We start from the raw sequence: 13,879 nt of genomic DNA, 5'->3' as shown, positions 1-13,879 counted from the left end.
CGCTAAGGTACCCAACGCTTCGAGTCAGTAAATACTGTGCGCGTGCCGCCTAAGGAAGACCGGGTAACTCACCGAGAACTGTTGCCTCTCTCACCCGCTTACTTCTGCTGAGCTTCGTCAAGCTCCTGCAGTGTTGGAGACTGCACTTTACTTTGCAACCCGAATCCTTGACCCAGGACCCCGCACAAGCCATCGAGGACTCACCGTTACCGCCAGGAACAGGATCATCAACGCCTACAGGACGACAATGGATTCATCATGTGCTAATAGCGTTGGCACCACCGTTTGAACCTAGTACTCTGCAGTCAGGAAGCGGTCAGACTGATAAGTTAACAATCTGCCATACCCCTGTCTCTCCTTTCTTCTCCCTGGGTGGAGTATTCCCCTGTTCAAGTAAAAATTAACATTAACCCTCGCTCTGCCTCCTGTACGTTACTGCTTCCCGCAACCTGCTCACACAGGCTCCGAGACATAATAAAACAAAAAAAGTCAGGAAATGACATATTTCTCTTATTTATGGGAGAAACCACAAATGCAATAGAGTATGGACCAAGGATAAAGGAAACTATACACCCAAGGGAATATTGAAATATATCTTTATTAATGGGATTAATAATAACAAAAAATCAAAGAAATATATAAAACATACATAAATGATGAAAACAGCAGGATAAAAAACCTTTTATTCAAAATTGCAGCTCCGTCCCCATAAAATATCAGGATTTTGCGAGTTATTTACTGCAAGTTGGTACTGTACGTGGGGATAATGCACCAAAAGAAAATTTTTTTTTTAAGTGTAAAGAAGGTCACTTACTATGTATAATAAAGTGACATAGTGCAACAAAAATTATATATAGAATAAAATCGTATATCACACTTAGTGACCAAATATAAAAAATCACATAAAATCATATATTTCACTCAGTGTCAAGGTAAGAGAAACCACATAGTGAATCATATAAGGTGCAAAATCTAAAGTGCAAAGAAGTGCACAACCCCACAAAAGAATAATACTTGTCAGCATATGCTGACACTAAATGCCATGCCTAGGTAAGTATAACAATGTGCTGATGCCTAGGTAAGTATAACAATGTGCTGAAAAAAGCACCGTATAGTGCAGAAAAAACCACGTGCATATATACCTGAGGGGACAGATAGCTATTCCTGCGCAGGAATAGCTATCTGTCCCCTCAGGTATATATGCACGTGAGGAAGCATGAGCAATCTCAAGGCTACAAGTCCATCTCCAAAGACCTGAATGTTCCTGTGTCTACCGTGCGCAGTGTCATCAAGAAGTTTAAAGCCCATGGCACTGTGGCTAACCTCCCTAGATGTGGACGGAAAAGAAAAATTGACAAGAGATTTCAACGCAAGATTGTGCGGATGTTGGATAAAGAACCTCGACTAACATCCAAACAAGTTCAAGCTGCCCTGCAGTCCGAGGGTACAACAGTGTCAACCCGTACTATCCGTCAGCGTCTGAATGAAAAGGGACTGTATGGTAGGAGACTCAGGAAGACCCCACTTCTTACCCCGAGACATAAAAAAGCCAGGCTGGAGTTTGCCAAAACTTACCTGAAAAAGCCTAAAACGTTTTGGAAGAATGTTCTCTGGTCAGATGAGACAAAAGTAGAGCTTGTTGGGCAAAGGCATCAACATAGAGTTTACAGGAGAAAAAAAGAGGCATTCAAAGAAAAGAACACGGTCCCTACAGTCAAACATGGCAGAGGTTCCCTGATGTTTTGGGGTTGCTTTGCTGCCTCTGGCACTGGACTGCTTAACCGTGTGCATGGCATTATGAAGTCTGAAGACTACCAACAAATTTTGCAGCATAATGTAGGGCCCAGTGTGAGAAAGCTGGGTCTCCCTCAGAGGTCATGGGTCTTCCAGCAGGACAATGACCCAAAACACACTTCAAAAAGCACTAGAAAATGGTTTGAGAGAAAGCACTGGATACTTCTAAGGTGGCCAGCAATGAGTCCAGACCTGAATCCCATAGAACACCTGTGGAGAGATCTAAAAATGGCAGTTTGGAGTAGGCACCCTTCAAATATCAGGGACCTGGAGCAGTTTGCCAAAGAAGAATGGTCTAAAATTCCAGCAGAGCATTGTAAGAAACTCATTGATGGTTACCGGAAGCGGTTGGTCGCAGTTATTTTGGCTAAAGGTTGTGCAACCAAGTATTAGGCTGAGGGTGCCAATACTTTTGTCTGGCCCATTTTTGGAGTTTTGTGTGAAATGATCAATGTTTTGCTTTTGATCTTTTGTGTTTTTCAATTTAAGACAAATTAAATGAAGATAATAATACCAAAGAATTTGTGATTGCAATCATTTTCAGGCAGAAGCTGAGTATTATCTGACAGAATTGCAGGGGTGTCAATACTTTTGGCCACAACTGTATTACCACCAGTGACCGAATAATATCACATACAAAGAACAAATACCACCGCACCATGACCAGACCACATATTACCACCACAAAGTGACTAAATAGCACATACAAGGGACAAATACTGCAACACCATGACCAGACCACATATTACCATCACATAGTGACTGAATACTACAATACTGACCAGTAATAAAAAAACCCCCACAATACTATCACCATAAAGTGCCATTATACACAGGAGATCTGTACTTAGTATGCAGTGTCTGTCTACAAGTTGTACAGTGATCACTGGTGACATTATACACAGGAGCTCTGTGTTTTGTATACAGTGTATAGTGTCAGTGTATAGGTAACACACTGACTCCCCAGTGACGTCTCTAGGTGAAGTCCTTCATCTTTCATCTAGCACATACCGCAATCACATCATCCAGCCAGGACTCGTCTCTGCAGGAAATAACACAGTTATCTCGAGCTCCGCTTGCAGAACACATTACTTAATTTTTCCCAACTTCTACATTACACCACATGAAGAAAAAAAGGAGACATAGTGTCACTCTGCACAGTAACAGGACCGCCCCCCCATTTAAAACAGTGTCCTCAAAAAATAAAATTAATACATCACTGCAGTTATCCCTTAATTAGCCCCTATGGTAATAATAATATCCCCCATCCTGAACCCGTGTATCTCATTCCTGGCTCCAGCCATATGTTCTCGCATCCTGCCCTCATGAGTATCCATTCTGCTCCATATGATCTCCCCATCCTGCCCCATCGGTCTCTATTGTATCCAATCCTGGCCCATGTCTTTCATTCTGCCCCGTGTCTCCAATCATGCCCCGTATCTACATTCTGCCCATGTCTCCTGTCCTGCCCCAGTGTGTCCAGCATCTCTGCCCCAATGTGTCCAGCATCTCTGCCCCAATGTGTCCAGCATCTCTGCCCCAATGTGTCCAGCATCACATCACAGGGCCCTGGGCTACTGCCCAGATTGACCTCATTATAATCCGCCCCTGACTGTAGGGGGATGTTATTGATCCCTACCCATTACAGAGCATTCTGGTTCATTTTTAATTTAACAGAGGCTTTAGGCCCTTTTCTGTCTGGCATGTTGCACTTTTTAAGGGAATCTATCACCAGGTGTTTTCTACCTCATGTGATAGCACCATAATGTGGGAGCAAAGACCATGATTCCAGTGATGTGTCACTTACTAGGCTGTGTTTTGCTGTTTCAACACAATCAATGTTTTATCAGAAGGAGATTATCACCGCAGGACAGCTACTCATGCGTCATAGTCCAACCACACCCCAGCACTGATTAGCGTCTCTGTCACTATACAATGTACACAGAAAGCTGTAGTCATTCGAGTGGGTGGTTTAATACACAACTCAGCATCTCAGCTCTGCTAGATCTGTAGCAAACATAACTGTGACTCTATCATAGGTGCTGCGGCTAAGTGACACATCACTGGTATCAGGGTTTCTGTCCCTGCCTCATTCTGTTATCAGATTATATCGCAAAAACCTGCTGACGGAATCCCTTTAAATATCCATGACAGAATGACTAACACAAATTTCTTCGACTTTTCTACATTAAAGCCTTCTTCTATTTAGCTGTGAATAGTCCTAGAAGATGAATTAAAAAGCACAGAATATATTTTAATAATTCCAATTTTCAATAATCTGATTTTTTTTTGCATCTCACACGGCTTTGTGTTTTGTGAAAAAACACTTAAATGTTCTGAGAATTTCATTTTCTAATAAAGTCAACCTTAATATCATTTTCTATAGATTGCTTTATTTAGCCCTGAGCTTTTTGCATATTTGTAAAAAAAAAATATATATATTTATGTCAGTTTTATTCAATTCTAGCAGAGCACTAAACGTTTCTCAGAATTCTTCCTGGCAAGGTTTTGCTTATTATGCAGGAGTTTTCATTTTTTTCTTGGCTGGGTTATATTTTCTATCCACATGAAGGCTACATATTAATATTTCAGACCCCAATGCACATTAGATGGCTGTTGGCTTAATGATGGTTTTGCTAAACTATGGTTTTGTCAATTGTTAAGCCAGCAGTTATCTCGGCCGTCATTCCCATACACAGGATTATTCACTATTCCGAGAGCTCCTAAGTTCTCTATGAGAGAACCGCTGCCTGACATTTCTGTCGGTGGCTTTACTCAAGGGGCTGTCCGCTACTAGGACAACCCAGTCTTGTTCAAAATGTTTGGCCCCCCAAGAAAATAAAGCTTATACCCACCTTCCGCACCGGCGCCATTCCCGCAGTATCGGCACTTGCGGTCGCTGGGCTCTCGTGTGGTTTTTGTACAGCCAATCAGTCCCGGCCTTCGGACAAATCGAACATGAAGAAGAAGTCCGTGTTGCAGCTGCTCTTGGACTTTCTCTTCCTACTCAATATAACAGGCGGCGGGGAGAGTGACGCTGGCACTAATGGGGCGCTAGCGTCACGTGCCACAACACCGCACGAGAGCTCTGGGACCATGAGTGCCGACACTGTGAGAACTTCGCCGGCCAAGGGGTATGAGAAGAGGTTGCCCAAGTAGTGGACAGCATCTTCATCAACGTTCAATGTTTTCCAAGATGGTTAATAATCTTTATTAATAATAATCTTTATTTTTATATAGCGCTAACATATTCCGCAGCGCTTTACAGTTTGCACACATTATCATCGCTGTCCCCTATGGGGCTCACAATCTAAATTCCCTATCAGTATGTCTTTGGAATGTGGGAGGAAACCAGAGAACCCGGAGGAAACCCACGCAAACACGGAGAGAATATACAAACTCTTTGCAGATGTTGTCCTTAGTGGGGTTTGAACCCAGGACTCCAGCGCTGCAAGGCTGCAGTGCTAACCACTGCGATGGTTAGACAGAATCTCAGAAAATCTCTATCTACATCCAATGATGGTGAGAGCTGTGTCTGTGCCAGGCTTGTCAACTCATCAGAATATCCTGGAGACTAGGGAGAAAGGGGAGACCTTCTTGACTCCAAGTGGAGTTGGAAAATCTGGAGAAACATCCCAGAAAGCATCCCTCCCCTGACTTTTCCTGTGCCGTGATGCTGAGCTTCTGAATCCAGAGGCACATTTAGGGTGTAGGATTACCTATGCGGGTACTATAACGGCATGTAGAGTCACATTATATACACCACGGTATATCCACCCTAAGGGCTCATGTAGACGACCATCTGCTCAGTCCAAGTGCGATCCGACAAAACATTGTATTGCATTTGTACTAATGTTATTCTTTGAGGTTGTGCACATGTCCATTATTTTTTCCTCGGACCGAGGAAAATATCACATGCACGAGTTGCATCCATATATTACATCACTCTCGGCTATGCAAGTGAATGAGGCCATTAAAATAATTGGATCCCGATCACATGCCATCTGAGTGCAGTTAGTTTTTCACGGACTTACAGAATGTAGAAGATGGAAAATTTTCTTTCCATCTTCACCTCATCCGAGAAAATCGGGATAAGAGTTTTATCAGAGTGTGATTTGTATAATTGGCCCGATTCTCTTGGATGAGAAAAAATAAGGTTGTGTGACCTCAGCCTTATAGTCAGTACCTAGTTAGCTTTTCTCTCAGTTTTATTGTTCAATAAAGTCCCAAAAGAGGCATAAATTGAACGGCGTCTATAGAGTAAAGGCAGATTTATCAGTTCAAAGATATAGGAAATGTTGCATGTGTTCTGAGGATTTACATAACGCTTTAGTCCAGGCTAACGCATTTCAGATGTGAAGTCACGAGAAATAACTGTTCATCAAGTATCTAATGTGTATGGGGCGGCCTTGACTCCATAAGTACTAATCAGACATAAAATCTCACTTATCTCACTTTATATGTCTTTGCTATCAGTAAATTCTCAACATAGCATTTTAGGCTGTGTGCCCACGTTCCGGATTTTTACATTTTTACAAACATCGGTTTTCCGCTGCAAAAACACTAAAAAAAGTTTACATTAAGCATCCCATTATTAGAATGCATTCCGCAATTTTTGTGCCCATGCTGCGTTTTTTTCCGCAAAAACAAACGCATCGCGGAAAAAAACGCAGCATGTTTATTAATTTTGTGGAAAATCTGCAGATTTGCCACTATATAATATAGTGGTGGGACGCTCCGGAAAAATACGCGAAAAAAAGCGAGGAAAACGCGAAAAAAAACACGAGCGGATTTCCTGTGAAAGGAGTACGGTTTTGTTAAGTAATATTCTGCTAACATTCTGTAACGTGGGCACATAGCCTTAAAGTACTTTGCATTATGTTTTGAACTGAACACTCCATTTCTTTGTGTAACTTGTACAGAATAAGAAATGATACGTGACGCAGCTCTCCGACTGTATAGTCTGTTAAAAATTAATATTGGATGACTGCAGCACATCCTGGACACACTTGTGTGATGCCAGGTAGAGATGACTCACTAAAGAGCTAAAATAAATCCTCAAAGTGTTCTTCGATGGATTTCTGTACACCTTACTTCTATGTGTGGGATACTGAATAGTATGGCTCTGACTTGTTTTTCCAGCACCTCCCACAGATGCTCAATTAGATTGAAATCTGGAAAATTTAGGAGCAACGTCAACACTTTGATCTCTTTGTCGTGTTCCACAATTCTCGCAGTGTGATCTGCGTATTATCATGCTGAAAGAATTCACTGGCATTAGAGAATGTGTCTTCTATGAAGAATGTGTACTCGCCCAACAGAACAGTGCCCAATGCAATACGTCGCCTATGCCAGCTTGCCTTGTGCATCTGGGTGCCACTTCATTTCCAGGTACAGTAAGTGATGCAGGCACTCTTGGACATCCATATAATGTAAAACAAAATGTGCCCAAATAATAAAATAGAGAACCTCCAAGTGTCCAAGCCATTAATCCTGTCCCAAAAATGGTGTAACTATACATCCAAATTGTATATATTTTATGTATTTTACTTACTTAAGGCTGAGTCACACATAACGATATCGTTGCAACGTCACGCTTTTGGTGACGTAGCAATGATCCCGCTAACGATCTCGTTATGTGTGACAGCGACCAACGATCAGGCCCCTGCAGGGAGATCGTTGGTCTTTGGGGAATGATCAGGACCATTTTTTGGTCACTGATCACCCGCTGTCATCGCTGGATCGGCGTGTGTGACGCCGATCCAGAGATGTGTTCACTTGTAACCAGGTTAAATATTGGGTTACTAAGCGCAGGGCCGCTCTTAGTAACCCGATATTTACCCTGGTTACCATTGTAAAAGTTAAAAAAAAACAGTACATACTCACATTCTGATGTCTGTCACTTCCCCCGGTGTCCACAGGGTTAAAACTGCTTTCGGCAGGAGCGCTGCTAATGCCCGCGCTAATGCCGAGAGCTTCCCTGCACTGACTGTGTCAGCGCCGGCCGTAAAGCAGAGCACAGCGGTGACGTCACCGCTGTTACTGCCGGTGCTGACACATTCAGTGCAGGGAAGCTCTCGGCAGCAGCGCTTGCATTAGCATCCGGGTAACCAGGCAAACATCGGGTTACTAAGCGCGGCCCTGCACTTAGTAACCCGATGTTTACCCTGGTTACCCGGGTGCTGCAGGGGGACTTCGGCATCGTTGAAGACAGTTTCAATGATGCCGAAGTCGTTCCCCTGATCGTTGTTCGCTGGAGAGAGCTGTCTGTGTGACAGCTCCCCAGCGACCACACAACGACTTACCAACGATCACGGCCAGGTCGTATCGCTGGTCGTGATCGTTGGTAAGTCGTTTAGTGTGACTTAGGCTTTACAGTTGTGTGATAAAGTGTTTGCCCTCTTCCTGATTTCCTATTCTTTTGCATGTTTGTCACACTTAAATGTTTCAGATCACCAAACAAATGTAAATATTAGGCAAAGATAACATGTAAACACAAAATGCAGTTTTTAAATGAAAGTTTTTATTATTAAGAGAAAAAGAAATCCAAACCTACAGGGTCCTGTGTGAAAAAGTGATTGCCCCCCCACACTCCCTTAAAATATAAATTAACTGCGGTTTAACACATCTTTGGGAAGCTGAGTTCAGTTTCCCTAGTCAACTGAGGTCTGATTATTGCCACACCTGTTCTCAATCAAGAAATCACTTAAACAGGACCTGCCTGACAGGAGAAATGCCTTCAGTCATTACATCATTCTGATAATAATTTTTTTTGTGAGATTATAGAAAATATTGTGGTCCATCCAGTCTACAAATTTCAGTTGATGGCCATGGGGGAGCTACAGGGCCCACCTTTTTGAGGCCATAGATCTTTATAGCTTTGGAAAAAGCTGTGATAGCAGGATTAAACATCCTGAGAAAACGTAGACAGTGGAGTCTTCCTACAAAATTAGACATGCACATGTTGGGACAGGTTAATTCTTTAAAATTGCCGCACTGACTATTTCATTTGGTGGTTTACTCTGCTAAGCCATAGCGTGATGAATCTCAAGCCTGGAATTACCAATTCCATTGATATCTCACATCTCCAAGACTGTAGGAAAATGGATCCAAGTAAGTCTACATGCCAAAGTTAAAAATGTATTTGCAGTTGCTACCTCCCAACTTCTAAGTTCCCAGACAGCACTTTGGCGACCATGCCTACCCCTAGTAGATGTGCTTTCCACCTTTAACCGTGGTCATAGTTTGAGGGTTACTGCAGCTTGAGTGGCGGCTGTCCCCTGACTGCTGCCACCCCCTTTGTAGGTTATTATGGTCTTCCAGTGATGCTGGCAGAGACTTGACCACGTCCCCAGGAGGAGGGGCTGTCCCCACCCCATGATGATGTGGATCAGGTGACCGGCGGAACATCTGGTCCCTTCAGTTACCCGGACCTGTTCTCGCCCCCCTTCCCTATTTATGTTAAATGTTTAAGTTGCAGCTGCGGAATGGGTGAAGATTTTGGTGGTGAAGAAACCTGCAGCGGGAGACCGGAAAGCAGATAATCTCCCTACACCCAGTTGGCAAAATATTGCCTGGTTTTTGAGCTGCGACCATAATCTTAAGCCACGTAAAGATGAAAGTTTTGTTTAAATCTTTCCATATAATAAAGCAGTTATGTTTAAGAAAATGGTGTGGCGTCACTTCATGGGAGTTAAGAGTTCAGGTCACAGCAGTTACTGTAAGTGTTCTGTTTTGTGGGTTAAATTATGAGTCTTTAGCTCTGAACTTATTAGGGCGCATGCCACAACTAGCAACTGCTGTGCAGGAAAAACTCCACAAATGACAATTCTTATGCGACAACTAGCAATGGCTGTGCAGGCAAATGGTACAGCTAATAGCTGATGTGAAGGACTTCACGGCAAGCATTAATGCAAAATGCCAGGTCACTGTGGAGCTGAGTCACAACTCATGGACAAGCCATGAGACAGGGTAGTCAGGAGGTCCGAGGTCAGATATCAGGAGGGCACATAGTACAGTACAGAGGGGTAAGACAAAGGCATAGTCAGGTAACAGTCCGGGTCAAATGCCAGGAGGGTACACCAAGACAAGGGAGAAAGACATATGGGTAGTCAGAGGCCAAGTCAGGGGTCAGGTACCTGAAGTGAAAAGTGTCTAGAGCAGAAGAGATAATCCACATGAATAGTCATAACAAATCCTAGGTCTGGCAACAAGATCAGAGAAACAGACACAATGATAAACACACACACACCAAAAAAAGCTAAGCTGCAACTGACACTGGACTGCACACAGCTAGCCAGCTAAATAGCCAGCAAATCACTAAGGACAGGAGGCACCTGGGGAAATGCCCACAGGCTAGACCAGATTGAGCAGCATGGCTGCCAATCACAGTGCAGACAGACCAGCATGCCCCACCATCAGATTAGATGACTGGACTATCACTAATACTAATAGTCCACCACACTCCAAATCCCATAGGATGGCTGAGTTGTCACTCACAGAGTCCATAGGCCACAATGATTAAACCATGACAGTCACTCAATAAAATATGCAATTAAAGTTTTATTGGTGAGTCAAAATATGGAAATAGAAAGGCTGACTAAAGTTTTAGCCCCTGGTTATGCTATAAAACATAGGACATAGGCCTTTTTCAAAGTCTGGGATTAGACCAAAACATTTTCCTTCCTTTGTATTTCCATATAGCGACTTACCAATACATTTTTTATTGTATATTTAAGTAAGTGCCCTGATATTTTGCACTATTGTTTGTAGGGACATCCTCTACTACAGAGAACCACTGTCTTCAAGCTACGAGTGCTGACCAGATATCTGATTACGTAATTAACTCAAATTCCCCTGTGACCTCCATTTGGGAAAGAAGAGATTTTCTTGATCTTTCTGGCCAAGAGTAATATTTACATTTTTCTAAGAACAGGTGTGCAGATAACAAGCAGCATTAAACGCCTGAAGGAGGTCTTGGGAGGACCGGAGATTACGTGAGGGAAGATATGGGGAGATTAGTTCAGAGATATATGGAGGAGACAGGTTATGGATGGCCTTGTAGGTCAGTATTAGTAATTTGAACTGGATACGCTGAGGAAATGGGAGCCAGTGAAGAGATTTGCAGAGGGGAGAAGCGGAGGAGTAGCGAGTAGAGAGATGAATTAGTCGGGCAGCAGAGTTAAGGTTGGACTGGAGAGGTACGAGGGTGTTAGCAGGGAGGCCACAGAAAAGGATGTTGCAGTAGTCGAGGCGGGAGATGATGAGGGCATGCACAAGCATTTTAGTAGATTGAGGGTTGAGGAAAGGACGGATCCTGGAAATATTTTTGAGCTGGAGGAGACAGGAGGTGGAAAGAGCTTGGATGTGTGATTTGAAGGACAGGACAGAGTCAAGGGTTACTCCGAAGCAGCGGACTTCCAGTACAGGGGAAAGCGTGATGTCGTTAATTGCGATAGATCTGTCAGGTAAGGAAGATCTGTGAGATGGAGGAAAGATGATGAGTTCAGATTTGTCCACATTGAGTTTGAGGAAGCATGAGGAGAAGAAGGAGGATATGGCTGATAGACATTCCAGGATTCTGGACAGCAGAGAGGTGACATCTGGGCCAGAGAGGTAGATCTGAGTGTCATCAGCATAAAGATGGTGCTGGAATCCATGGGACTTTATTAGTTGCCCCAGGCCAAGTGTATAGATTTAGAAGAGTAGGAGTCCTAGAGCAGAGCCTTGGGGGACTCCAACAGAGAGAGGGTGGGAAGAGGAGGTAGTGTGGGAGTGTGAGACGCTGAATGTGCGGTTGGAAAGGTATGAGGAGATCCAGGATAGGGCGAGGTCTTTGATGCCAAAGGAGAAGAGGATCTGTAATAGGAGGCAGTGGTCAACTGTGTCGAAAGCAGAGGACAGGTCTAGAAGGAGGAGTATAGAGTGTTGTCCATTAGCTTTGGCTGTAAGTAGGTCGTTAGTGATTTTGGTCAGGGCTGTCTCAGTGGAGTGATGGGGGCGGAAACCAGATTGTAGATTGTCCATTGGTGTGCTGCTGGTTAGGACGTAAGGGAAATTTGGATTTCTAATGGTAATTTATATTTCCTTAGTCCCAACAGCAGTAAAAGTATCCCTCCCTAGTCTAGAAGTTACAGTAAATACAAGGGAGTAGGGGATCTAGTTCATAAGCATTCAATTTGATTAATTAAAAATTCCGTCTGTCTAAGTACACAGGGGCAGAATTACCCCATTGTTGTGCTGTTGTTAAGACTGAGAGAAAACAGATTAACATTAGAAATCCACACTTGTATGACAGATCTACCATCACAACCATTCCCTTTCAGTATAACTATGAGTGCTCAGTGGGCATTGTACAGCATTTCTTTCAGGTGACAAATTCACTTAATATTATGCCTCTATCCTACCATGAAAAGCAGAAAAACACACATTCCGATAATAACTCAACTGTAAAACATATGGAAAAAAAAGATAATTACACATTGTAAACAAATGTTCTGCTCCAAAAATGTCATATTAATTAATACAACTTGCATTTACTCAAGTGAGATCTCCAAGTCAATATACTCCCTCCCTTCATAATTAGATACTAAAAGTTTATGTGTAGTGTCGCCATCTTCTTCCACTTCTTTGGTTCGGGGTTGTGTTATTTCCTGGATTGATTGCAGTAATTATATCTTGGCAAGAGTGCCGCCTGGGCTTCTGAAGATATCACTTTGTTCCCAGTGTTTCTGCCAAGACTGATTACTGGCAATAAACACGTTGAATAGATTTTCTTATTACAATGTCAAATTACTAGGGAGGTTTCCATACTGGGGACGTTTCTTCTACATCTAAGGTGTTCTTCTATTTTTTTTAGTGCATTGAGTAAACATTATCTTTGATGCAAAACATCTAATACAGGGAAGAGTCACCTTAGTAGAGAACAGGCAAAAAGATGGTTATCATAACCAAGAATGACAACTTACTAAAAGAGACCAAAAGATGAACAACTTCATTACTAACAGATTTATAGCTGTCATCACAAAATTCAAACATTACAACAATATAGAAAGAGAAAAACGGCTTACTACACCATGCAATGTGAAGTCCTGGTTCGATATGTTCCTAGAAGGTACTAGTCAAGCCAGAGATTGCGGCAATGTAGAACAGGAGGGGACTTCCAATAAATAAAATTCAAAAATTTATTAAGTGAAAAACATGTTTAAAAACAAAACCTGATGCGTTTCTGGCACATCAATGCCCTTGGTCATAGGATACCATAGGCTGTCATCACAAAATTAAAACATTACAACCTGGGTATTCCACCTATGAACTTCCATTGGTAATACCTTGTGGAAGTAGATACTCCACTCCTATCCTAAGTCATTTGAGACAAGCGTAACATTTTTGCAAAAATATGGATGCTGGTATACAAGATGATCTTCATCCTATGGCCGGGGTCCCATTAGCGTATGGCATCCGATGATTCTCTCATGTGAGAGCACTGGATGCGATATGCTAATGACATTCGGCTCCTGCTCTGCTGCAATTGTGATCCGAGTGTCAGTGCTCTGTGTTCCACTGCTCTCACATGAGAAAATCACAGCATAGCTGCAGAGGAGACAGAGACGGAGAAAGTAGTCTGTGTGCAATCCGATTCTTGGGTGCAATCCGAATCGGCATGAGAAAATAATCGTAGATGTGAGCTGCACCATATAGAAAAATTGGGGCGAGTGCAATCTGATTTTTTATCCGATTAACTCGTACCAATGGATCACAAGTGGGAATGAACCCTAACCGTGTTAGTAAATTCACATTACCATTTTGAAATCTTTTTTTGATTACCCAACTTGTATAGAAATATACCCTATAATCCTATATTATAAATTGATCTATTGCGGCTAAGCAAAAACTTACAAAACTGAACATGAGGTTCTTAGTTTAACAATCTGATCACACTGTATGAACCCCACTGCCATGTCATGGCAAACATCTCACTGGGTCCCTGACTTTAACACCTTCACCCCGAAGCCTGTATTCACCTTCCTGACCAGGCTAATTTTATTCAATTCTGACCATTCTCAATTTATGAGGTCATAACTCT

This window comes from Ranitomeya variabilis, chromosome 6 (genome assembly GCF_051348905.1).
Source record: "Ranitomeya variabilis isolate aRanVar5 chromosome 6, aRanVar5.hap1, whole genome shotgun sequence".
Taxonomy (NCBI): Eukaryota; Metazoa; Chordata; class Amphibia; order Anura; family Dendrobatidae; genus Ranitomeya; species Ranitomeya variabilis.
Note: the sequence above shows the minus strand (reverse complement) of the source record.